Source organism: Oryx dammah, unplaced genomic scaffold (assembly GCF_014754425.2).
Source record: "Oryx dammah isolate SB20612 unplaced genomic scaffold, SCBI_Odam_1.1 HiC_scaffold_1, whole genome shotgun sequence".
NCBI classification, from domain to species: Eukaryota; Metazoa; Chordata; class Mammalia; order Artiodactyla; family Bovidae; genus Oryx; species Oryx dammah.
This window is the reverse complement of record NW_024070185.1, coordinates 110,565,713-110,591,258: the sequence shown is the minus strand read 5'-3', so window position 1 is coordinate 110,591,258 and position 25,546 is coordinate 110,565,713. Positions and strand designations below refer to the sequence as shown.

The 25,546-nt window shown below is 49.7% G+C and overlaps 2 long non-coding RNA genes across 2 annotated transcripts; both read left to right on the top strand.

Annotated features, from left to right (window-relative positions):
- Positions 1-3,038: 3,038 nt before the first annotated feature.
- On the top strand, positions 3,039-5,449 carry LOC120864524. Its single transcript, XR_005721203.1, has 3 exons — positions 3,039-3,159; positions 4,211-4,396; positions 5,349-5,449. It is a non-coding gene; the product is annotated as an uncharacterized LOC120864524 (long non-coding RNA).
- A 631-nt stretch (positions 5,450-6,080) lies between these two features.
- LOC120864516 lies at positions 6,081-16,339 on the top strand. Its single transcript, XR_005721202.1, has 2 exons — positions 6,081-14,149; positions 15,144-16,339. It is a non-coding gene; the product is annotated as an uncharacterized LOC120864516 (long non-coding RNA).
- Positions 16,340-25,546: the final 9,207 nt, after the last annotated feature.

The window sequence follows — 25,546 nt, the reverse complement described above, 5'->3', positions numbered from 1 at the left end:
TAACTCACTAACCAGACTTTGGCTGAGCACCGCGTGGCTTCGAGCTTAGCTCCTGCAGTCCTGGAGTCGCATGGACTCCAGGGGTCGCGGGGCTCTAGGGGGCGTGGACTCTTGGGAGCGTGGACTCCTCTTGGGAGCGTGGACTCCTCTAGGGGGCGTGGACTCCAATGGGGGCGTGGACTCCAATGGGGGCGTGGACTCCAATAGGGGGCGTGGACTCCAATGGGGGCGTGGACTCCAATGGGGGCGTGGACTCTAGGGACTCTAGGAGTCGGGGAAGTGCGTGCGCTTTGCCGTCCTGTCCTGTTTGCAGATAAAACGGGGTGCAGAGGTTAAGGACCTGCCCTTGGCCCCTTCTTGTAAGTGGAAGTTGGGGCTTAGAAATAGGATGTTGGCCCCACAAACTCATTATTGTAACCAAGATTGTTACAAGAAACGTTAAATATAAAAGTTACTTAGAGGAAGCGTCCTCAACGCCTGTCCTCTGAGGAGGCGACAAGTGTCCTCAAGGCCCGTCCTCTGAGGACTCGTGAAGGGACAGGATTGATTTGCAATGAGATGAAAAAAAAGAAAACCAACGCTCCTGAGGGCCAAAGTGAAGGTCACAGTCGGATCAAGAGAACTGTTTACAAATACATGCAGGTATTGGGTAGAGTGTGGCTCAGCTCTGAAATAACAGGATCCAAAGGTGAGAGGTGAGAAAGAGCTCAGAGCTGCTCAACGGGTTGTCCGCTGCCTTGGGGTGGACGCGGCTGGTGGTCACACACAAAGATTCATAAGCCACAGATGTTTGCATTCTGACCACCTAACTAAAGTCCCATCAAGTAAGAAAAGATACTCCTGAAACCTGTGGAAGTAGGGAAGTAGTGCCAAAAATGTAAACACACACGCCACACACCCATCCTTTACATAGGCTTCAGGCCACAGAGCATGGGACAGTGCTCCTCTGAGCACATGCAGCCACCAGAGTTAGCTGCGGGGACGTTTAGGAGCATGGCCTTTGGGCCAAAACTTCTATCTGGAGCGAGTCTCCCCTGGGTCTGCCACCCACTCTTTGCTCTGGGTTCTGTTGCGACTCTCATGTCTGTTAACACAGATAATTGCGCATGGAAACACCTTGGTCAATGACCTTCAGAGAATCGCCCATGGGTGCCCTCAATTCTGCGCTTTCTCACTTCTGACAGGCAGAGAGGCCAGCGCAGCGGAGAAGCACAGCCCTTTCCCTCCCGCCTCCGGGGTCCCGGACTGGGACTCCACACTGTGCCCCCCGCCCCCGCCTCCCTGCACATGGCCCTTGCTCTCCACGTGGATCTGCTCTGTGAGGGGCAGTTCCTAAACGCACAGGCGTCGGCTACATCTGGGCGACCCGTGTAAGTGGAGGCCAGAGGTATTTTCATTCCTTTAGAAATGGAAACAGGCTGGTACAAGACCATCTTCTCTGAGGCTGAGGGCGACTGGGAGAGTTTGATACTTAGATGCTGTGAATGACTCTGTGGACAGAACCAGCGTAATTGAAAGCAGGCGTGGACCAAGCCCCAGGCACCATCGTACAGTTCTCCCAACCGCTCCTGAGCTCTGGGCTCCTGCCAGGTCACGTGATGGTCCCGTCCGCCCCGCTCACCAGCCCGTCCTGGAGTGCGGCCTCCTCCTCCTCCTGGTCCTGACTCTGGCGTGCTGAGCTTAGAGCTGTCCCCTCCTTTGCTGATTCCCCAGCACCCCCGGGCTTGGCCGCTCGGGGCCCCTGGCAGCCCAGCTCTGTCACGTGGCGACCAGACAGGTGTCCGGAGACCTCACTGCTGGCCACTTGCCCGCTGGTTGTCGGCGCTGGGCCTCACTGTGTGCGGGTCCGGCCTCCTGTGCCCACATCAGGGCTGCTCCAAGTCACTCTGCTTGTCCAGCCTCCGGAGCACAGCTGGATAACGGCTGCCCCTCAGCCGGAACCAGAGCAAGTCAGCAGCCATCTTCAAAATCTGTTTCCTGCAACAGCAGTGTGGCCCGAAACTCACTCGGAAACGGTTGAAGACAGCCAGCCGTGCTGAGGCGGGGCCACCAGAATCGGGACAGGGCGCAGGGGGCACAGGGCTCCTAGTCCACGGGGAGAGTGCCCGAGCCCGCAGAGCCAGTGTGTTTCGTGGGCTCAGTGTGGCCCACTTCCCGTCGGGGGCTTCAAAGGCTTAATCGAAAGGGAATCTGGTCTCCTGGGAAGTGTCACAACTGGGCGTTCAGGCAGTGGACACTTCGGCGTCAGCCCTGGTGATCAGCTGCGTCCAAGTCACCAGGGCGCCCCTTGGACGTGGCAGAACCGTGTCACGGAACTGCGTGCTTGCATCCTTTGCTAAGTTTTAACAAAGCCCAGAGGGTTCTACTTCCCTGGTGGTTCAGACGGGAAAGCGTCTGCCAGCAATGTGGGAGACCCGGGTTCGATCCCTGGGTTGGGAAGATCCCTTGGAGAAGGAAATGGCAACCCACTCCAGCACTCTTGCCTGGAAAATTCCATGGACGGAGGAACCTGGTAGGCTACAGTCCGTGGGGTCGCAAAGAGTCGGACACGACTGAGTGACTTCACCTTTCACTTTCAGAGGGTTCTAGCCCCTGGTCATACAGGATTTGTACTGGCTTTTGTGCCAAACTCGCGCTTCCCTGAGTGCTTTGCTGACACTGGGGTACACACTGAACGTCTGTTTTCTTGATTCTAATGGAAAAATGTTGGCAGTGGGGGGCGGAGGGTGCTGAAAGGGGAGAGCAGGGAAGCATAGATCTTATCCGGAGCCTCTGCAGGCACGTTCAGCCTGCATGAGATTAACTGTGAGATTAAGTTGAAAAGCGTAGCAGTTTAGCCAAAACCAGCGCTTTGTGTTTGTTTCTGTTGCATTGGCCATTTTGGGTCAAGTTCAGCCTCAGGACAGTTAGGCCTCCCTCCCTCTGGGCCCCTGGAATGGGGCCAAGAACCTTCTAATTGATTGTTTAATTACAGAGGTTTCCAAGTTACAGCAGCTTGGAGCCTCTCCATGATTTATTCTGCAAAATAAAAACCTCTCTTTCCCTGCAGGTCTGTGCCAGGAGTAAATAACCCTCCTGATTTAGGAGACTGGACACCATCTTCTAGAAGGAAGCTCACAAGACCAGGGTGGGTGTGACTCAGCCATGGTGTTCTTGACAGTAAGTTCCATCTTGTTTGTTTTCCGTTTTGATTCATATATATATATATATATGTATCTCCAAAGATTCTCTTGATAAAATACAAATGCATTTTGGAAAAGTCAGACAGTTTTGAGAGGCTGGCCGTGGGGAAGCTACAAGGCCATAGGGTCTGGAGTGGATGGGGGCTCTGGCCGGAGCCCATCCTGCAAATACGAGGACTCGGGGGGCAGCCCCCAGGGCCACACATTCAGAGAGACAGAGGTGAGAGCATACAGAGTTAGACCGTGGGGCTCGTGTTGGCAAAGCACAGGGGTGGGATGGGGGAGGTTCAGGCCTCACGGGCTAGAACTTGAGGGACCCCTGGGGTCTCGGCAGGCCCACGGGGACACTGAGCCTCTCTGGGATAAGCCTGTAAGGACTCTGGGGACTCTGAGGGGTTCCCGGTGGCCCTGGGCTCAGGGGTGTGTCAGGCAGGAGGTGACTGACCCCTGGTGGGAACCTGGGCCATGCTGATGGGAAGGGGGTGGTCTCACAGGGGACTGGAGGACATGCTGGCTTCAGACAGACCCGAGGACAGAGGGAACGGTTGGCTTTGCCTGTTTGTCTTGACTTTTTGTCAGCAGGGAGGAGCTGTTTAGAAAAACAAAAGGACGAAACGGGTGAGGAGGTTCAGGCAGAAACAGACAAGAAGCAAGGGGCCCCACTGGAGTCTGCGGAGGTGGCAGGCTTTCAGCAGAGGCTCTGGCGAGGGGTCACTGGGAGACTGTCCAGAATGCAGACCTGCCCCTGGGGGTCGTTTCAGGGAGCGCGTCCCCTGGCCCAGCCTGTGTGAGGGCCAGGGCTGGCCGTCCTGACCGAGACCACGGGGGGCTTCTCCGGGCAGCAGGAACGAGGCCTCAGCCCGAGTCTGTGTCCACTCAGGGCACCAGGTCAGCTTCGCACCGACTTGTCTCTGAGCCGGAGTCCCCGAAGGGCTCTCGGGGCGACCCCCGGGGGCTCCGGCCCTTGGGGCCTCCCTGTGCCTGTTGGCAGCTCCTTGTGTTTTGCCCTAATTTATCTGATTTGGCAGATGGCCTGGGCTGGAAAAAGCAAATGATTGGTTGAGAGCCTGAAAATGATCATTCCCTTTCCCCTAAAGAAAACTGAGAAAGCTGAGCGAAGAGCTATCGTTTCCACGTGAATGTTTGACAAAGAGAAATTTGAAGTTTCTCGTCTAAACTTCTACATTCTCAAGTTAGCTGCGTCTATCTGACACGTAAAATTACACTTTGTTTTCTAAGTTTTTACCAGTCGATAAGTTAAAGGTTAAACAATATGGCTCGGAGGTGTGAATGTGCTTGCAATTTACTACCAACAGCTCATTAATCATGCAGCCGACGCGAGCTTTCAGAGAGGTCTGGAGTGAGCGCGCTTGGCAAGTCACAAGGGGTGATGCTGGTACTTTTTCTTAAACTTTCTTTTAAACTCACAATCAAAGTTTCCTGTGATGAATGGAGCTGAACTGACTCGGAATCCCCTGCCCTCGTGGGCAGGGCAGCGCTGGACAACTGTGGTTGAGGCCGCTCGGGGTCCAGGCGGGGCTCCAGGGTGGGGCTGGGGCTCTGGGGCTGTTCAGGAGGACAGCCGGGCAGCCGGTCTGCAGAGCGCTGCTCTGCTAGGGGAGGGCTGCAGGAAGGAGACAGAAGCCTAGTGTGCCTTCAGGCAGAAAATCCAGGACCCGCCGCGAGCCCCTGTTGTGTTAGGTGCTGGGCGTGCAGGGGAGAGGCGAATGCGTTCTCATTCCCGAGTCCTGCCCCCTGGCACCGTGTCCAGGGCACTGTGAGCCGCAGCAGGGCTGCCCCCGTGTTACACTAGAGGCAGTCACACCGACATCTGCCGCTCCTCTGCCCGCTCCTCTGCCCGCTCCTCTGCCCGCCCCTCCCTGAGGGTCTGCACCGCCCACCATCCAGGGGCCGAGTTGCTCATTCCCAGGGGGGTCTGTGTCCTGGTACCGCAACCCTGCCCACTGCCCTGGGACGCAACCTGCCCACCCGGCTGGGTTCCTAGAGGTCTGGTCTTGGGCACAGGAAGTAAGGGCAGTTTGTGGCTCTCAGAGCTGCCAGCATCCTAAGCCAGCCCTGGGAAGCTAGGGCACAAGCCAGCAATTCACATTCTCACATTTTTTGCAAAAAAAAGTACTGATAAGGAAATGATCTTAACCTTCGTAGGAGAAAAAGAGTCTAAGCTGTTACTGTGTTTGGTGATTTGAAGATCCGATGCCGAGCGTAGAAGACGCCGACCTGCTCGAGTCGCCGCCGGTGAAGCTCCGTCCCCTCGCCGCCGGTTCCCGCGCCCCTCCGGGCCCACCCGCGCAGCGCAGCCAGCCCCGCCGACGAGCCTGTCAGGGCTGGGTGCCGCGCCGGGGCAGACTGAGATGGTCTCACAGTTCTGGGCTAAACTCTAATTCTTCCGGGGAATGCAAAGCGCTTCTGAAGGCCGTCGTGGCAAGGATGGAAAAACGCATCTGTGAGAGGGGTGACCCCCTGCCTCACACCTGGGCCCCTGTGACTCTGCCCTGGACAGCAGGCCGCATCCCGGGGGGCACACGCGTGCTCCTGGCGGGCTCGGCGGAGCCCCGGGGCGCCCCACCCTCCTCCTTCGCCCCGGACGGTTTCTCCAGCTCCGCACCTCGTCACCTCCGCGGACGCCGCGTGCTCTTGCAGACCTCCCTGAGCTGCCCTTCTCCCCGGGGACCTGCGCCTACAAGAAGCTCAGGGTGGTGGGTGACGAAGCTGGGCCCCGGGTCCCCAGCACCTCCCACCACTCAGCCTGCGCTCCCCCTGCGGCTGGAGCACAGAGCAGGAAGCCTGGAAATCACAGACGGCCTTGCCGCCCGTGGCCCCAGAGCTGCAGCAGAGCCACTGCAACGCAGACGCAGCCCAGCTCCCTTCCGTTCCCTTCCAGCCGCTGCTAACCGCGACTCCACGGTGACATTAGCTGGATGAAGAGCCCAATTAAGTTTTAATTACCCCGGGTGAGGCCCCCCAGGTATGGTATGACTCACTTGCTAATTAGGTAAGCAACGGGATTTGTTCTGAGCGCCGGCCGGGCAAAACACGGCCCAATCCCATCTCTGTAAAGGTTCAGAATAAATTAAAAAGTCTTTAGAAATAAAATCTCCACGGTTATCAAGGATAAACTCTCGAGGCCTCGGCAAGGTGGGGGATGGAGGCCCAGCATTCTGGCCGGCCCCGCATTCACAGACAGGGGCTCTGACCTGGGAGCTGAGGTGACAGACAACCCCACTGCATGGCGAGTGCCGTTAAGGCAGGCCTCGCTGGCTGCTTTCTCTCAATGAATACAGAAGTTCTCCTTTTATAAATGTGATGAGGAACTAGCAGCAGAACGCGGTGAGGGCAAACCAGGAAAGGCAGGAAGGCCCCTGTTACAGGCAGAGCCACCTCCCCGCCCTGGCTCCTCTCAGGCGCACCCTCGCCCAAGCCCTTGGTGCATTTTTGATGACAGACCCTTAAATCCAAGAGGAGCATGGAGGAGCAAGCTCTGGCTCCATGTTTTGCTGGACGTGCCAGGGTGAGGCCCAGCCTGTGGACAGCCCAGGAAGCCAGCCTGGAGGAGGAGGAGGTGTCGTGTCCAGACCAGGTCTGACGGACTCCACGTCCAGTGGCAGCTGCAGGCCAGGCTGCTGGGTGGGCACTCTTCGAGGAGCCGGACACATGTCTTCTCAAATGTGGCTGAAGGCCTGAGGGCTCAGGATGTGCCAGGACCAGGACCCAGAGGATGAAACCAGGAGGCAGGAGCTGGCTTCAGAGGGAGACTTCACCTGAGGTAGATGAAGAGAACCCGAAACCCACAGGAGAGGTCCCAGGGTCTCAAAGGACATCGCTCTCATCTCAGAGCAGGGCCACCAGAAACAGTCCGGGCCTCGCTGTGGGGTCCATGTCTGCATGTCTCCTCCTGGGGATGAGGAGAAGCAGGGAATGGAGAGAGTCCCTAGTCGTTCCGGTCCCTGGCTGTATTCAAGTCCTCTGTCCCTTCAGACTGAGGGTATTAGAAGCAAGTCTGTGAAGGAATAACTCAGCCAGAACCTCAGATTATCTCTGAAATGATTCATAAAATCCAGGAGAACAGGAGGTCAGAGCCACAGGGAATCCAGGTTGGGGTTATCAGACGTGGGCTACATGACAGCTATGACAGCAAGTGCGGGAAGTGCCCTGAAGCGGGAAGTTTTGGCAGGAAACTGGCAGCTGTGACCCGAGCGGCTCCCTGGGCTGAGGCCAGGGGGTGGGGTGGTCCTGGTACAAACTCTGAGTGATGGCGTTTTGGGGTCTGACGCCCAGCACGCGGACTGCAGCAAACTGCACTGCTCTGTGCCCCTGGAATTCACCAGGGAATAAATCTCACCACACCAACAAGGAAACAAAGAATAATGCTGACCACCTGAGGCGATAGGCATGCTGAATAGCTTGATCGTGCTGAGCATTCCAAGATGTGTGTGGGAATCGAAGCATCGCACTGCGCACCTCAGAAAGACACCATTCTTGTCAGCTGCACCTCAGTGAGGCTGAAAAAGGCAGACCAACAAAAAGGTGGTGTAGGAATCCTCAGTGTACTGTTTGGCTTAAAAATAACGTCGTCAGTAACTAACGGAAAAGGCATGCAAGGGGTCAGCAAGGAGTGAAGCAGCTGATGTGCTATGGGTCACATTCTTGTAACCCGCCATGAGAAAGGGCAAAGAGAAGTTACACCAGCTGACTCAGGAAAAAGCATTTGATAAAATACCATATATATATATATAAATAGTAAAACATTGATATATTTGATATGTATATATATCGTACACACACAATCAGCAGCATCAACAAAAAGGATGTGGCGAGCTAGGGACCAAAGGACACGCCAAAGACCCACAGCAAAGGCACAGTTGGCTCTACTTCTCTCTCAAGGTCAGGAAGGAGACCAGAAAGTCACCATCACTACTGATGTTTAACTAGCGTGGGGGGAAAAAAAAGCAAGATGAAGAAATAATACATGAGAACTGGAAAGGAAAAACACAGCTACCCTTCTATGTAAATAACCTGATTATGTATGCAGAAAATCCAATAAAGTAAACAGATAAACTTGAAAATTGATAACTAAATTTAGCAAGACATTGGATAAAGATCAACATACAAAGCATTTTACCTCTCAGTTCAGTTCAGTCACGTAGTCGTGTCTGATTCTTTCCGACCCCACGGACTGCAGCACGCCAGGCCTCCTTGTCCATCACCAACTCCCGAGGTTTACTCAAACTCGTGTCCATTGAGTCAGTGAGGCCATCCAATCATCTCATTCATCCTCTGTCATTCCCCTCTCCTCCTGCCCTCAATCTTTCTCAGCTTTAGGGTCTTTTCCAATGAGTCAGGTCTTCCCATCAGGTGGCCAAAGTATTGAAGTTTCAGCTTCAGCATCAGTCCTTGCAATGAATATTCAGGACTGATTTCCTTTAGGATGGACTGGTTGGGTCTCCTTGCAGTCCAAGGGACTCTCAAGAGTCTTCTCCAACACCACAGTTCAAAAGCATCAGTTCTTCGGCGCTCAGCTTTCTTTATAGTCCAACTCTCACATCCCTACATGACCACTGGAAAAACCATAGCCTTGACTAGATGGACCTTTGTGGGCAAAGTAATGTCTCTGCTTTTTAATATGCTGTCTAGGTTGGTCATAACTTTCCTTCCAAGGAGTAAGCATCTTTTTATTTCATTTACCTCTACATATCAGCAATAAATGATTAGAAAACACAATTTAAAAGATACCTTTTTAGGGACACAAAGAGTCAAATATTGGCAACACATCCAACAAAAGATACGTAAGACCTTTATGACAAAACCCAGGAAGCATTACAGAGAAAATTTTAAAAGACCTAATTGAATTGAAAGGCTCAGTCCTTTTAAATATGTCACTTTCTGCAGTGTTTTATAGGTTTAATATAAAATCTTAGCATAATCTATAAGGCTAAGAAAATCTTGTGGAGGAACAAATTTAGAATAATTACAGACTTACAAAGCTGCAATAATTAAAAGCTGAGGAACTGTCACAGCATGGGTGATAGACCCAGGAACAGAGTGGACAGGGAAGCCCGCGGCAGCGGGACGCTCAGCTGAGGGCAGTGGGCACCTCAGAGAAGCAGTAAAGCGCGGCCTTCTTGGCGAACAGGCCGCTCTGGAGAATTATACTGTGGCCCTAGCTGTAAGCGTCAGCAAAACTTTCCCAGCGGAGAGCAGATATAAACGTGGAGGCAAACAAGGGGCCCCTGGAAGGTGAGAGTCAGACGTCCGGGCTACCTCGAGGAAGAGCCTCCATTACCGAAGAGAAAGAACCAGCCGTCAAGGGAGGGAGTGATAAAGGGGCCACATGAAAGTATGAACGTCTGTCCACAGAAACACTGTCAGAAAAGATAGACAAGACAGTGTAGGAACAGATATCTGCAAAACTCCTGTCCGTATTCTAGCGAGCACTCGTGCGACAGTAAGAAAAGACGGGCTCTCCACGGGCACAGTGTGACAGCGCTGGCCTGGCCGCCAAAATGGACCTTTGCTGAGCGGAGCACGGAGCATGGGTTCAGCAAGGACACGGCCACTGGGCCTCGGCAGGCGGCCGTTCTCCCCCCCGGCACAGCTGAGCCCAGATGACCACATCACGAGTATGTGATTCATCTTTACAAGGTTCAGAAATACACAAAACTAACCCACGATGATGACGACGGAAGCCAAAATGATAGTTTAGGGAGGCAGGCGCGTCATGATGCGAGAGATTTGGGCTCTGAAAACATTTCGTTTAAACATGCCTTGAGCAGGGCTTCCGTCAGTCACTCAGCTGTCTGTTGGACACTGTCCTGAATGCATGAATTGAATAGCGCTTAATAGCACATGAATTCATGAGAAAAATCAGGAAGCTGAGAAGGAGAAGTACCATCCCATGTGCAGCCAGAGATGAGGGCCTAAGGGGGCCTGATGGGGTTAGGACCTTCCCCTAAAGCCCTCGAGGTCACTGGGACCAGGGCGATGGCTGAGTGGGCCTCAGTGTAGATGGGCTGGGCTGGACGGAGGTGGGCATCGGGGTGGGAGCCGGCCACAGGGAGGAGTTTGTCTTCTCTTTGATGGGAGCGGGCTGCAATCTCCTTCAATCTAACTTTTGACTTTAAGAGTCTGTGCCCCAGAATCATTGTGTTTATTACCATAATAATTCAAGACCTTAGAACTGCTGTGAGCTGACATGGTGTATATATTTTTGTCTGAAACAAAGGAACTTAGTTTTTGCAAATTGTTAGAGACTTCAAAAAATGCATTTCATTTTCAGATGCATTGTCAAGGGCAGTGACTCACGGCTCAGGCTGGTTCAGAAGCGATCTCTAAAGAGAGGCACGATTTTCCTGAATTTCATTTGCAAGGAGGCGGTGGCTGGCTCTGGGCCCCCACCCAGAAGGCCGGGTCTGACTCCAAGAGCCCTGAGTCAGCTGGCCCAGGAAGGGCACCATCGCTCACCCAGGGACCCAGGCCGGCTCGGGTCAGAGGGGCAGGGGCACAGTGCTGGCCATTCTTCTGCTGAAGATTGTGATTGGGTTTGAGAGTCACCCTTTGGCCACTGAGCGAATTGCCTCACCTATATTGCATTAAAGTACAATTTCCAACTTTTGCTTGAAGTCAATAGATGAGTCAGCCCAGTGATTCACTGTGTCTCCTCACCTTCTTAATTCTGTTATATCCTGGAAGAATCATGCTTGAATATTGATGGAAACCCTTTGAAGTCCTGAGACATCATGCTTTCTAAAATAAGGTCACTTCTTTTTGCTAATATCTGACCTATGAAAAGTCTCTCCTCAAAATCTGTACAAACGGAGATGACAGGGTCGTTCGTCACCTTCTCGGGCAGGTGTGGGCTGATTCCGGGAAGCGGTGGCTGCACGTGAAGCCCTGATGAGGCCTAGGGGGTGGTGAGACCCCAGGTTTGGGCAATCCAGGCTGGACAATTCTGGCGGGGGGTGGTGCGGGATCTGTGTCCTGGGCCAGCTGGTCTCTCAACTACAGGGGTGATGCCCGCATCAGGGACCTCAGACCAGCACGGGGGCTGAGTGCAACACACCACCCCAGGGCACATGCCAGGGTCGCAGCCCTCTCAGCCTTAGCGATGAGAGTGAGCAGCTCTGGCACAATCCGTTCAGCAACAGGAAACACAGGCCAGGCCACTGAGCTTCTCCGCTCAGGAAGGGAGTGGTGACTCTAGGCCTGACCTAGGAGGTCGGCTAAATCACGGCTTCACAGCTGGTCAGCACTAACTTATCGTAGGTAATTCTAGCAAGGTCAGCATGAGGTCCTCCCATTGGCGGCACGCTTGGTGACCAGGAGCGGAACTCTCCGGAGCTGGCTTATGCAGAGACGGGGACTTATCTGAAGGTTTGTTTCTGAGGCACTGGGGGACATGAGTCTGAGTAAACTCTGGGAGTTGGCAATGGACAGGGAGGCCTGGCATGCTGCGGTCCGTGGGGTCGCAGAGCTGGGCGTGACTGATGACTGAACTGACTGACTGGACGTGTGATGCACCAGTTAGTGCTGGAACTGAAAGACAGGCAAGAGCCAGATCAGAGATGCTTATCCGTCAAATCCTTTTCCCTTTAATTCAAACGTTCATAAAAGCCATTGGTTTCTCTTTTAGACAAAACTCTTTTAATATTCATCTGCAGCAGCCTTCCCTCTCCTGACTCAGGCAGCAACCTCACAAAGCCCAAGGGGTTAAGAGGTTGAGACCACGGTGAGTCTCAGTGGAGCAGCTCGCTCTACATGGGCCTGACGTGCATGGAAATGCTGTGCTCAAATGCGCCAACTGAAACAGCTGCTCTTGAACTGGTAACGTCCTGTGGTTGCCAAGCGCTCACGGCACAAGGAGCACTGAGACTGGCCAGGTGGGGCCAGTCCCTCGTCTCCAAGTGAGGGGTCAGGGGGCCCAGGTAGATGCCAAACGCAGAATTGTTTCTCCACATGTTAATTCTTCCCCAAAATGAAATTACAAGTTTAGGCAAAGTGTACACAAGATCTGGAGAGGCAGCCCCCTTTAAAAGTGCAGAGGGGCTCACCCAGAAAACCCTTGCAAAATGTTTGATGCCATGTAAGAGAGCCTCAGATTTGTTAACAGAATAGAAAAATCTGAATCAGTATTTATTTCCTCTGAAACTCTCTCTGATACCTTTCCTTATGTTTGCTTAGTGTGCATGGAGTATGTTGCAAGACTGTAACACTAACACAAGTTAAAGGCATGGAGACATTTTCTCTTTGGAGCTAAAACCCTTTCCACAGCAAGTCAGTTACAGATCCAGGTTTAGCTGTACCTCCCAGGGTCTCCTTGCCACCCAGAACACAGAGGAGACATACCTGTCCCTGTGGAAAGAGGGCTCTCACCTCTGCCGGGGAGTGTATTATCACCCCGCTTTGCAAAGGGTTACATGAAAGCTCAAGAAATTTAAGTAACTCGGTCAGCTCACCTCCAGCAGCCACACTGTCTCAGCATGGGGCCAGGTGTACGTGTAGTCAGTCATCACTGAGAAACACCCCGTGATGGGAAGGCTGTGGGTGAACCTGAACCCAGAGAAGGTGAGTGAAGACCGTGGAAGGTGAGAGAGGACCAGAGAAGGTGAGTGAGGACAAGAGAAGGTGAGAGAGGACCAGAGGAGGTGAGAGAGGACCAGAGGAGGAGAGAGGACCAGAGGAGGTAAGAGGACCAGAGGAGGTGAGAGAGCACCAGAGGAGGTGAGAGAGCACCAGAGGAGGTGAGAGGACCAGAGGAGGTGAGAGGACCAGAGGAGGTGAGTGAGGACCAGAGGAGGTGAGTGAGGACCAGAGGAGGTGAGTGAGCACCAGAGGAGGTGAGAGAGGACCAGAGGAGGTGAGTGAGCACCAGAGGAGGTGAGAGAGGACCAGAGGAAGTGAGTGAGCACCAGAGGAGGTGAGAGAGGACCAGAGGAGGTGAGAGAGGACCAGAGAGGATGGGCTAGGAGACAGGCCAGTAGGCAGTTTGGTGCATCAGCTGACTTATTTCATTTGGATGCTCTGATCAATTAAGTTTCTAGAAGAGGTGAGTGTTGAGACAAGGGGATTGCAGGTTAAAAAAAAAAGTTCTGGTTGTGGGTCTGTGGTTGGGAGTTTATGTAAGTCGATCCCTTCATGTTAAGGGTCTGACGCTCCTTTGAAAGGAACCCTCTGGACATCAGTATGGAAGCACCGTGAGGATCAGGTGCAGGTTAGACAGTGTAGATGCCTAAAGCTGAGAACTGGAGAAAAGTCCCCCCAACTGTGCCCAACCGAAGGCCCCACGGGCACATGTGCAGCTGCCTGCCGGAAAACAAGGAGATGCTCACCAACCTGTCAGGGCGCAACGGTCCCTGCCCCCAGACAGCTGGGTCCTCCTGACCTGTGTAGGAAGCAGCGTCACACACGCCAGGGAAAGCATGGGCTGATCCAGCATCTACTCAAAAGTATATTCCCTTATAAAATAGAGTAACATCTTTGACTTGAAAAGTTATGGGGTGAGGTTTCATCAAAGCTCACTGAGAAGTCAATTCGTGCCTAAGTGAACCAAAGGCTCAAGAAGAAGCTAGGTTCTGCTCAAGCAGGTTCCGCTGTTGCTTTAAGAAGAATCAGCAAAGTTAGGAAGATGTGCTCACTTGCTCTTGTTTGCTGAGGAATAAATAGATGCACTCTCTTTTGACTCTGACTACACTGGGCTCACAAAGGAGTAAGAAACTGGATCGTTTGCATGATGCCAAATGCCCACATCCTTCTTCTCAGCCCAGAGATCCAAGCACACGACTCTGAGTCATCCAGCTGCGCTGAGTCACGGCCAGCCCTCGGGAAGCAGTTCTCAGGATAGCATGTCCGGCAGAGAGAAAACCTGTCCACGTCGTCAGTAAAGGTGACAGAGGCAAGAGTGAGGCTCCGCTCTCGAGTGCTGATGTCTGACGGAAAGAGGTCGGATGCCCGAGGTGAGGCAGCTGGGGGCTGGGTTGTCGTTTTAGTCACGGAGCCCAGGAAGCTCTGGCCTTCTCGGTGCTGCTGACGTTCAGTCGCCAAGTCCTGTCGGACTCTTGGTGACCCTTGGCTGCAGCACATGAGGCTCCTCTGTCCTCCTCTACCTCCCAGAGTTCGCTCAAATCCATATCCACTGAGTCAGTGATGCTACCAAACCATCTCAGTCTCTGTCTTCCCCTTCTTTTGCCTTCAATCTTTCCCAGAATCAAGGTCTTTTCCAAAGAGTCAGCTCTTCACGTTAGGTAACCGAAGTCTTGGAGCTTCAGCATCAGTCCTTCCAATGAATTCAGGGTTGATTTCCTTTAGGATGGACTGGTTTGACCTTCTTGCTGTACAAGGGACTCTCATTTTCCCCAGCATCACAATTTAGACGCATCAGTTCTTTGACGTTCAGTCTTGTTTATGGTCCAACTCTCACATCCGTACATGACGGTTGGAAAAACCATCTTTGTCTATATGGACCTTTGTCAGTGAAGTGACATAGTTTCCTCCCAAAGAGCAAGCATCTTTTAATTTCATGACTGCAGTCACTGTCCACAGTGATTGGGAGCCTAAGAAAGTGAAATCTGTCCCTGCTTCCCCTTTCCTCCATCTAATTGCCATGAGGTGATGGGACCAGATGCCATGACCTTAGTTTTTTTGATATTGAATTTCAAGCCAGCGTTTTCATTCTCCTCTTTCATCCTCATCAAGAGGCTTGCTACTAGTCATTTAAATTATCTGGTGAATAACAGCATTTGTCCCTTAGTTTCTGCTATGATCACTTAAACCCACCTCAGTGAGGACAAAGGTCATACCTGCTTTGATGGGATTGTGTCCTGAGGTCCAAGTATGACATAAATGTTTAATAATTATTTGCAAGTGAATGAACTGGCATATTGTCAGTGTCCTGTTGGGGTGTCAACTCCCTGACTTATCTAAATTCTCTCTTCTGCGTTCTTATTCCAGCTAGTATTCCTTCCTGTGACCAGTGCTTCTCACATAACGATGGTCGCAGCTGACGCTTACTGTCCAGCCCCCAGCTCACTGAAGCCCAGGAGGCAGGCATTGTCATCACACTCCTTTCCAACTGCTGCAGAGGCTCTGGGAGCTCGGTCGACGTCAGTGCAGCCTGTTCCGTTCGGTAGCATGAGAGCTTGGCTTCTGTGGGCCTGACTCACACTAGGTGCTCTCACTCGCCTTCTGTGCTCCCACTCTGCTTGGGACTGTTAGGGCTACTGCTAGGTTTAAGCACACTGTTTCAACAGCAAGGCAGCACCACACGCCTGTTAGAAAGCCCAAGTCCAGAGTCCCGTCGGCAGCATGTTTTGAGAAGGGTGTGTAGCAATAGGAACTCTCGCAAATGGTGCAGCCACTTCGGAAGACAGCTGGATGGTTTCTTATGTAGTAAACATGCTCTTACCACACAATCCAATACTCGCGTTCCCTGATACAAAAGGAAAAGAGATGCTGAAAAGAGATGTTCACACAAGAACCTGCACGCAGATGTTTATTGCAGTTTTATCCATAACTTCAGAACTTGGATGCAACCAAGATGTCCTTCAGAGGGTGAACAGGTAAAACTAAACTCATATGTCCAGACACAATAATGGAATATTATTCAATGCTAATAATAAAGAAATCTGAGCACCAAATAACTGATGCTTTTGAACTGTGGTGTTGGAAAAGACTCTTGAGAGTCCCTTGGACTGCAAAGAGATCTAACCAGTCCATCGTAGTGGAGATCAATCCTGGGTGTTCACTGGAAGGACTGATGTTGAAGTTGAAGCTCCAATACTTTGGCCATGTAATGCAAAGAGCTGACTCATTGGAAAAGATCCTGATGCTGGGAAAGATTGAGGGCAGAGGGAGAAGGGGACGACAGAGGATGAGATGGTTGGATGGCATCACCAACTCAATGGACATGAGTTTGGGTGAGCTCTGGGAGTTGGTGATGGACAGGGAGGCCTGGCGCACTGTGGTCCATGGTATCGCAAAGAGTCGGACACAACTGAGTGACTGAACTGAACTGAACCGAATAAGAAATGAGTTATCTACCATGAAAAGACATGGAGGAACTTTAAATGTACATTACTAAGTGAAAGAAAGCATTCTGAAAGATTTACACACTGCATAATTCCAACAGTATGACATTCTGGAAAAGACAGAACTATGACGACAACAGAAAGATCAGTGGGTGCCAAAGGTTTGAGGGGAAAATAGGTGGGACACAGGATATTCAGGGCAGGACTCTACTCCACGTGATATGGTACCAGTGGTCACGTGTCATTAGACACTTGTCCAAACCTACAGAATGTCAGCACCAAGGGTGGTGGTGATGTGTCCTTGCGGTTCATCCACGGGAGGAAATGCACTTTCTGGGGGAGATGCCGGCAGTAAGGGAGGCTGTGCATGGTGGGTGGGGGGAGCAGGAGCTTTATCTGAGCTCTCTGTACCTTTCTCTTCAGTATCTGTGAGTCCAAACTACTATAAAGCTGAAGCCTAACATAGAGGTCTGCTGCACGAGAACAGAGTATTTCACATGCTCACTGCATATGCACGTATTCTGTGTGCTTCACAATTCTACAAATACACATCATCGCACAGACACAGACATGCACACAGAGGAGCCGATCTGCAGGCTAACAAGTGAGACCACGTGCTGACTAACTGGCAACACTGTGAGGTCTCCATATTTGGTGCTGCAGCTGCACTCCTCGCAAGCTTAGAGACAGAAGGGGCCAGAGTAACTTTTTCCTCAAAACAGTGCATCGCGGTTCTTGTCAACATGATCCCAGGATATGAGGAAGTGTTCTCAGGTGCAGAAGTGAAGCGGGCCCAGGCCTGCCGCTCCCAGCTCGGATGCGGAGTGGGGCCCGCCCCGGGGCTGTCTGCATCTCTGACACGTCATCCGCATCACGTGTGCTGATCTGGAGCCTCGCGCTGTCCTGATGCCTCTCTGGCCATTTGCACATTGTTTGCACACATTGTGCTCGTGCAGCTGGCTCTTTATTCACAGGAGCCCAGCTGGCAACGCAAAAATACACCCTGGCTACGTGGATCAGCTCCTCACTCCCCTCAGCCTGGGCTGAGAGCAGCCCGAGGAAAGAAATGCTACCTATGAAGACCAGGCGGGGCTGGAGGAGCGCGGGGGGCTGAGCCACCCTGGACGTGGGGCCTGTGGATGCGGCTCAGCCCAGGGAGGACTTGCGCACAAGCCACGGCCTCCGCGGGCTCATCCTCCTGAGGTCAGGGTGCAGAGGAGGCGAAACCAGCAGCGGTTGCCACCACCTAGAGGGAGACGGAAGCCAGGGGGCTTCTGCCCACGTGGGGGCCCCCTTCTTGAGGCCTGGGGACAGGAGGCTCTGCAGCTGAGTCAGGGCGTGGACTTGCCCACCTCTCTGTTCATCTAGTTCAGCCTCCTTGACAAACAGCTCACCTTCCTGGTACATGCATTTTTTGATTGCTTGGGTTGTACTTCTGTTTCTAGCTCATTTGATCTAGGGGCACGGTGACAAATATGCAATAATCATCACTGACAAGAAATATTCTCACACCCGGAGATTGATCTCAGGATCAGGCTGACCTCAGAGAACTGAATTAGGCCAGGTTTCTATGATTTCTGCCTCAGAATCAGTAACTGAGCGGATACATTTCCCATTCCTCACAGTGAGAGACGAGTGAAGGTGATCTCTCTCTCACACACACACACACACATACACGTGTCCTACAGCACAGAACAGCCTTGTTTGTGAAATGCATGTGGATGACCTCAAGACGGGGGATTTCCTCAGCGCTTTACCCCTGCCTCAGACCACAGCACACCGTCACCTTCCTTTTTCAGATGCAGAAACCAAGCATCACCCCTTTTCTTATTCTAAGCATGTAACTACCATCTTGATCTCCAAGCCCCAGACAGCACTGGACCCCCACACCTTCATCTTTGATTGCAAATGGCCCTTATAGGACTTTCCTCAACAAAGGAGTTCTTGTTTTTCTTATTAAACAAACGCAAGAGCCAGTGGAAACGTAAGAAAGGCTAACTATCACTAGATTTCCAAAAATGAGAGTTCGAACAACAGTTGTCTGCTCTTCCCTGGCAGCCAAAATGGCTGAGACAGAAGGGAGAGCTGCTCCCGAGCTCTGAAGATGGGAGAGGCACTGTTCTCTGTGAGCCTCAGTGGGATGTCAGGATGAGCTTTTAGAAGGACCTTTAAGAATGTGTGCTGATAATTTAAAAAGTATGTACAACAGTGCCAGAAAACTTTTATAAGGAAAAAAAATAAGAAGCAAGCAAATGTGTATGCTTAAAGAATAATTTTTACAAAAGTGTTAAATTAAAAAAAAAACAACAACCTGGAAACAAAATAAATTGCAATTAGTAGAAGAGTAACTAAGTGAACTATGATAAATCCACACAGTAGAATTCTACTGGCACCAGAAATCATAATTAGAGTTTGACTTGGAAAAATGCCAACAATATACTGTTAGGTGAAAAAGGTTTACAAAAGAGTAAATATAATAGAACCCTACTTTTGGAAACTATAATGCATACACACATTGACAGAATCTGGAAGAACACCCACTAAAATGTTAAGAATAATTATTTCTGGGTGATGAGATATGGATGATTTAATTTCAGTTTAGTTTACTTTTATTTATTCTTAATAGTCAATAATGAATATAAATTACCTCTACAAGGAAAAAAAAAAAGTATGATTCTAGCAAATAGAATCCAACAACATATTAAAAAGATCATACATCTTGACTAAGTGGGCTTTATCCCAGGGATGCAAGGATTCTTCAATATCCAAAAATTAATCAATGTAATACACCACATTAACAAATTGAAAAGTAAAAACCATATGAGTATCTCAATAGATGCAGAGAAAGCCTTTGACAAAATTCAACATCCATTTATGATAAAAACCCTCCAGAAAGCAGGAATAGAAGGAACATACCTCAACATAATAAAAGCTATATAATGACAAACCCACAGCAAACATTATCCTCAATGATGAAGAATTGAAAGCATTTCCTCTAACGTCAGGAACAAGACAAGGGTGCCCACTTTCACCACTACTATTCAACATAGTTTTGGAAGTTGTGGCCACAGCAATCAGAGCAGAAAAAGAAATAAAAGGAATCCAGATTGGAAAAGAAGGAGTAAAGCTCTCACTGTTTGCAGATGACATGATCCTCTACATGGAAAACCCTAAAGACTCCACCAGAAAATTACTAGAGCTAATCAATGAATATAGTAAAGTTGCAGGATATAAAATCAACACTCAGAAATCCCTTGCATTCCTATACACTAATAATGAGAAAACAGAAAGAGAAATTAAGGAAACAATTCCATTCACCATTGCAACGAAAAGAATAAAATACTTAGGAATATATCTACCTAAAGAAACAAAAGACTTATATATAGAAAACTATAAAACACTGGTGAAAGAAATCAAAGAGGACACTAATAGATGGAGAAATATACTGTGTTAATGGATCAGAAAAATCAATATAGTGAAAATGAGTATACTACCCAAAGCAATCTATAGATTAAATGCAATCCCTATCAAGCTACCAACGGTATTTTTCACAGAACTAGATCAAATAATTTCACAATTTGTATGGAAATACAAAAAACCTTGAATAGCCAAAGCTATCTTGAGAAAGAAGAACGGAACTGGAGGAATCAACATGACTGACTTCAGGCTCTACTACAAAGCCACAGTAATCAAGACAGTATGGTATTGGCATAAAGACAGAAATATAGATCAATGGAACAAAATAGAAAGCCCAGAGATATATCCATGCACCTATGGACACCTTATCTTCGACAAAGGAGGCAAGAATATACAATGGATTAAAGACAATCTCTTTAACAAGTGGTGCTGGGAAAACTGGTCAGTGACTTGTAAAAAAATGAAACTAGAACACTTTCTAACACCATACACAAAAATAAACTCAAAATGGATTAAAGATCTAAACATAAGGCCAGAAGCTATAAAACTCCTATAGGAAGACATAGGCAAAACACTCTCCGATATAAATCACAGCAAGATCCTCTATGACCCACCTCCCAGAATATTGGAAATAAAAGTAAAAATAAACAAATTACAGCTAATTAAAATTAAAAGCTTTTGCACAACTAAGGAAACTATAAGCAAGGTGAAAAGACAGCCTTCAGAATGGGAGAAAATAATAGCAAATGAAGCAACTGACAAAGAATTAATCTCAAACATATACAAGCAGCTCCTGCAGCTCAATTCCAGAAAAATAAATGATGCAATCAAAAAATGGGCCAAAGAACTAAACAGCAATTTCTCCAAAGAAGACATACAGATGGCTAACAGACACATGAAAAGATGCTCAAAATCATTCGTTATTAGAGAAATGCAAATCAAAACCACAATGAAGTACCATCTCGTGTGAGTCAGAATGACTGCGATCCAAAAGTCTACAAACAATAAATGCTGGAGAGCGTGTGGAGAAAAGGGAACCCTCTTACACTGTTGGTGGGAATGCAAACTAGTACAGCCACTATGGAGAACAGTGTGGAGATTCCTTAAAAAACTGGAAATAGAACTGCCTTATGACCCAGCAATCCCACTGCTGGGCATACACACCGAGGGAACCAGAATTGAAAGAGACACGTGTACCCCAATGTTCATCGCAGCACTGTTTATAATAGCCCGGACATGGAAGCAACCTAGATGGCCATCAGCAGATGAATGGATAAGAAAGCTGTGGTACATATACACAATGGAATATTACTCAGCCATTAAAAAGAATACAATTGAATCAGTTCTAATGAGGTGGATGAAACTGGAGCCTATTATACAGAGTGAAGTAAGCCAGAAAGAAAAACACCAATACAGTATGCTAATCCATATATATGGAATTTAGAAAGATGCTAACTATCACCCTGTATGCAAGACAGCAAAAGAGACACAGATGTATAGAACAGTCTTTTGGACTCTGTGGGAAAGGGCAAGGGTGGGATGATTTGGGAGAATGGTATTGAAACATGGATATTATCATATGTGAAATGAATCGCCAGTCCAGGTTCGATGCATGATACAGGATGCTTGGGCTGGTGCACTGGGATGACCCAGAGGGATGGGATGGGGAGGCAGGGGGGAGGGGGGTTCAGGATGGGGAACACATGTACACCCATGGTGGATTGATGTCAATGTATGGCAAAACCAATACAATATTGTAAAGTAATTAGCCTCCAAAAAATAAATAAATTAATTAATTTTAAAAATTGAAAAGAAAAAAAAGTATGTCTCCCTTAAAAATATAAACACATATTGCAGCATGGTACATTAATTTTGACACATTGTATCAATTTTTCTAACATTATAACAAATATTAAAATAACCTGAGTCCTCTCTTCAATATCATAATTTTCTTCTATGTTGTCTAAAGGAATAAAAGTTTAAGGGTCACATTTTAGGACAGGTCAGTGTAGATTAACACACAATTTCCTTTCATATTTACAATTTGGGTTCAGAATGTCAAACTATATTTCTTCAGTATCCCTAAGGATTTGAATTTGACAGAAATCAGGGTTTCGGACTCTCAAGTTTAATTGCTTTTTAAAAATGTATTGTTTTAAATTGAAGGACAATTCCTGTACAGAATTTTGGAATCGGTTTGCAGCATCACCCCCAAAATCTCCAGCTGTTACACACAAAGCTTGAGCTTTGCAGAGAAATCATTCTGCCTTGTCCTGCCTTCTTTTAGTCAGAGTGCCAACTAAAGGTTGGCACCTGTCATCTACCTCTCATCAATTAAATAACAAGCTGTCCTGACCACTGACCTTCAACCCCCTGAGAGGATTCAGGGTGGAGATCAGGAATGAGGCCCTCTGTGCTCTGGGAAAAACTGGCAGAACAGTCCTTCACATTGATAGATATTTCCAGAAGATGTAATGAGCCTAATTCTTGCATCTTCTCATATCTAGAAAAGCACTAAAATCCTTCATGGTGATGTCTGCTCCTTGTGACTAGCAGCAGCCATCTGAAAAAAAAAAAAAGAAAAACAATGTGTTTGATTGCGTGTATTTCCCACTTCACCAAAATCATGTAGATACTGACCCCTGCCCTGCCTTTTTGGGGCAGTTCCTCAGAGCTTTCTGAAATGCTGTCTCCCAGGCTATAGTCCTCATTTTGCCCCCAATAAAACTTTACTCACAGCTCTCACATCCTGTGCTTTTTCAGTCGACAGCCAGGCGTCTGCAGGGTTCACTCACGTCCTGTCAGTGGTCATTACCATTTGTAGGATGAGGCCACACGCAGCAGAGGAGCTAGACAGACGGTCCTGTCACAGGAGCAGCTAGGGGCCTGGAGGGGAAGCGAGGTACCCACAAGTCCTGCGACTGTGGTCTGTAATTGGTTGTGGGTCCAGGGGAAAATTCCTGCATCTGCCAGGAGCCTAGGATGGGGAGCGAGGTGTCTAGGGGGTTTGTCCACAGGGTTGGGGAAGGTGCTGTGCCCAGGACCCCATGTTCCAGGGCCCCCAAGTCTGAGAAGAGAGGCACTGCCCGGAGGTGGGGTGGGTGTCCGATTTCTCTCTGTGTGCCTCTAGCCCATGAGGTCAAGGGGACACTCAGCCTCAGGCCTGGGGTCTGAGACTCGGCCACGACCCCAGGGGCAGGGAGCCGGTGGGACCCCACCAACAGGGGGACAGCTGCCTATTCTTTTCTTCTCTCTCTCTCTTTTCTCTTAAAGAGACACTTTTCCCTCTGCACCAAGAAAACAAGGACTTGTGGTTCTGGAAATAATCACACCTGCACTTTTCAGGTCTGTGCTTCATCAAGCCCGTTATGTTCCCTTTCGTGAAAACTATCAGAAACTTTGCATTTGATGAAAAGTTTGAAAAGTTTAAAAATTCACTTTAAATGGAAGGGTTTTAATTCGCATAATATTTAGAAGTGGAAACTTCCTTGTAAATTATGGATGGAACTTGGAAAGAATATGGGCTTTTTGGTTTTGTAGAATATTCTTCCTTCTTTTAACCGAAGAGGAATTCAGAATCTTCTAGTTTTCAAGATTTTTCAGTATTTTGTGGCTCCAGCGCAAGCAGTGAGGGCGTGCTTAGCCCTCAGCCTCAGATGGACGTGGAGGCTGAGAGGTGAGGAAGGGGGCGGCTCTGTGCTTTAACATAATAAACAAAACATGGTTCCTAGATGTTGGCTCTTGGGCCTGGTTCTGACAGAGGGGCTGCCTAGGGACAGAAACAAGCCTGTAATTGGGAGCCTCATGGAAAAGCTCTCAAGAAACAGACAACTCTGCCTCCTCAAGATTTCCCTTGTTTTGTGCTCAACTTTGGAAGGCATGCAGATCTGTAAAAACCAAGTTTTTAAAATGTTTGGCAAAATGTGCATTTCTTGCAAAACTACTGGAAAGGTCACCAAGACAAGGAAAAGCCCTGGAGCTCCCTGTGGGCCACATCTGTTTTGTTTTTCTCGCTTTCTTGCTTTCTTTCTTTCTTTCTTTTTTTTTTTTTTAGTATTTTGAAAGTTGTTTGGGCAGGCCGGTTGTTGCAACAGGATACTCCTCTGAGAAGATGGCTGTTAGCTGGCATACGGGGTTGAGGATATGGAGAAGTTTGGTGTTCATGGCACGTTTGCAATGGCAGAACCTTTTCCAGCCACGCTGTCTTGGGGACTGTGGTGCCAGCCGAGGGGCAGTTGGCAGGCCTGGCTGGCACAGCAGGCAACCTCTGAGGCTAGGGCCCTGCCGTCCCCTCTACCTGCTAAGGATCGGTTTCCTTCACTCTTTTATAAGAGCTTGAATATTGTTTTTGTCTTTGAAATAATGGAGAAACCCCAAGTGAAAAAGGCAGGAATCAAGACAAACGAAACTGGAGCCGCTCGGATGTGTCTCCCAAGCGGCCTTGAGCAGAGCCACTAGCCTGTCTCAGCCAGGTGCATCCACACAGCACCTTCACGAGGGCCTGAGTGTCTGCGTTTGCTGTTCTATTTAAAAGTAACACTTTTGGTTCACTGGGAGAAATATTAAATATAAACTCTATGGGTTAGGTAGGTGAGAATGCTTGCTCCCTCACAGGCATACAGAGAAATGAAGGTGGTTTTATTTATTGCAACTCTGTTTTATTCCCAGCTCCAGTGGCTCCATGAACCATCGGGCACACGGACTGCAGAGACAGGAAACCATCTCTTATTAGGGTTAGGACTGTGCTAATGGAAGTGACCTCATCCACACCCAGGGGCTTACCCCTTCATGAAGAATAAAGGAGAACTGCCAAAGCCAAGCTACTAGCAAGTCAAAGCAAGGAGTTCACGTCTTCCTCGTCCCTGGGGCCCTGGACAATCTCATGGACTCTGGCAGGACAGGCGGGTCCCCAGTGCTGGGAAGGCAGGCACATCACTGACTCACGCTGGGGGGGAAGCAGGAGGCGGGGTCTCGGAGGAACTGCTGAAAGCAGAGAGCCCTTCTTTCTGCGCTTCCTAATCTGTGTATTTTCTTTGAAAGACGCCAAGAACGACACAGCTGCATCCTCTTAAGACGTTTAAGTCCATGGAAATGAGGGGGCTTTCAAAGTTTAATTATGGAACTAGCTGCAGACACATCTAAATAAGGGGAAATGAGTCTTCTAAAAAAGACCTTCTCTAAAAGGTTGTACAAATGCAAAATTGTGTTCTTCAGACACAGGAAGGCTGGGGTCTGAGGCAAGTGGGTAGCCTCAAGGGTGCATGCGTCCATAGCCCCTCACAGGTGACCAGGAAGGAGGTAGGTTCCTGACTCGGCCAGGAAGAGTCCAGGTGGCAGCGTGACCGGGGTTGTGGGCCTCTAGGGGTCACTGGGCTTCATAAACGACCCCCTGATATGTAGTGGCAGTGCCCCCCTCAAGCATTAGCAGGGGGAACCAACCACAGAGTGTTCCAAAGGGAGCCTGACAGGTTGCTGCTGCTCGGCTGCAAGTCAGTGGTCTTCTGGCCCCTGATTTCTCCAGGGGGACGCTGGGCCCCATCACTGCTGTCCTGAGCAGGAAAGGCCAGGCTGGCTTCCACACGCCATGCTCTTCACTCCTCACCAGGCGTCCCTCCAGGGCAGCACATAGCCTGGGAGCACAGGAACTTACGGAGCCAGGTCCCCTCACAGTGAGTGCATGGAGGTGGGTCCCCTCACAGTAAAGTATATGGGCCACCTGATGCCTTTACCCATGCGGAGCACAGAGATCCACAATCCTCCCAGAATCTGGGAAGCCAGGGTCACTTCTCCGAGCTCCTCAGGGATGGGAAGGGCCCTACTGGTTGTTGACCCAGTAACTGGCCTAGATCGTTCAGAGACAGATGCACAGCAGCACCCATAAACCCAACACGTGACCATGAAGGGGCTGCT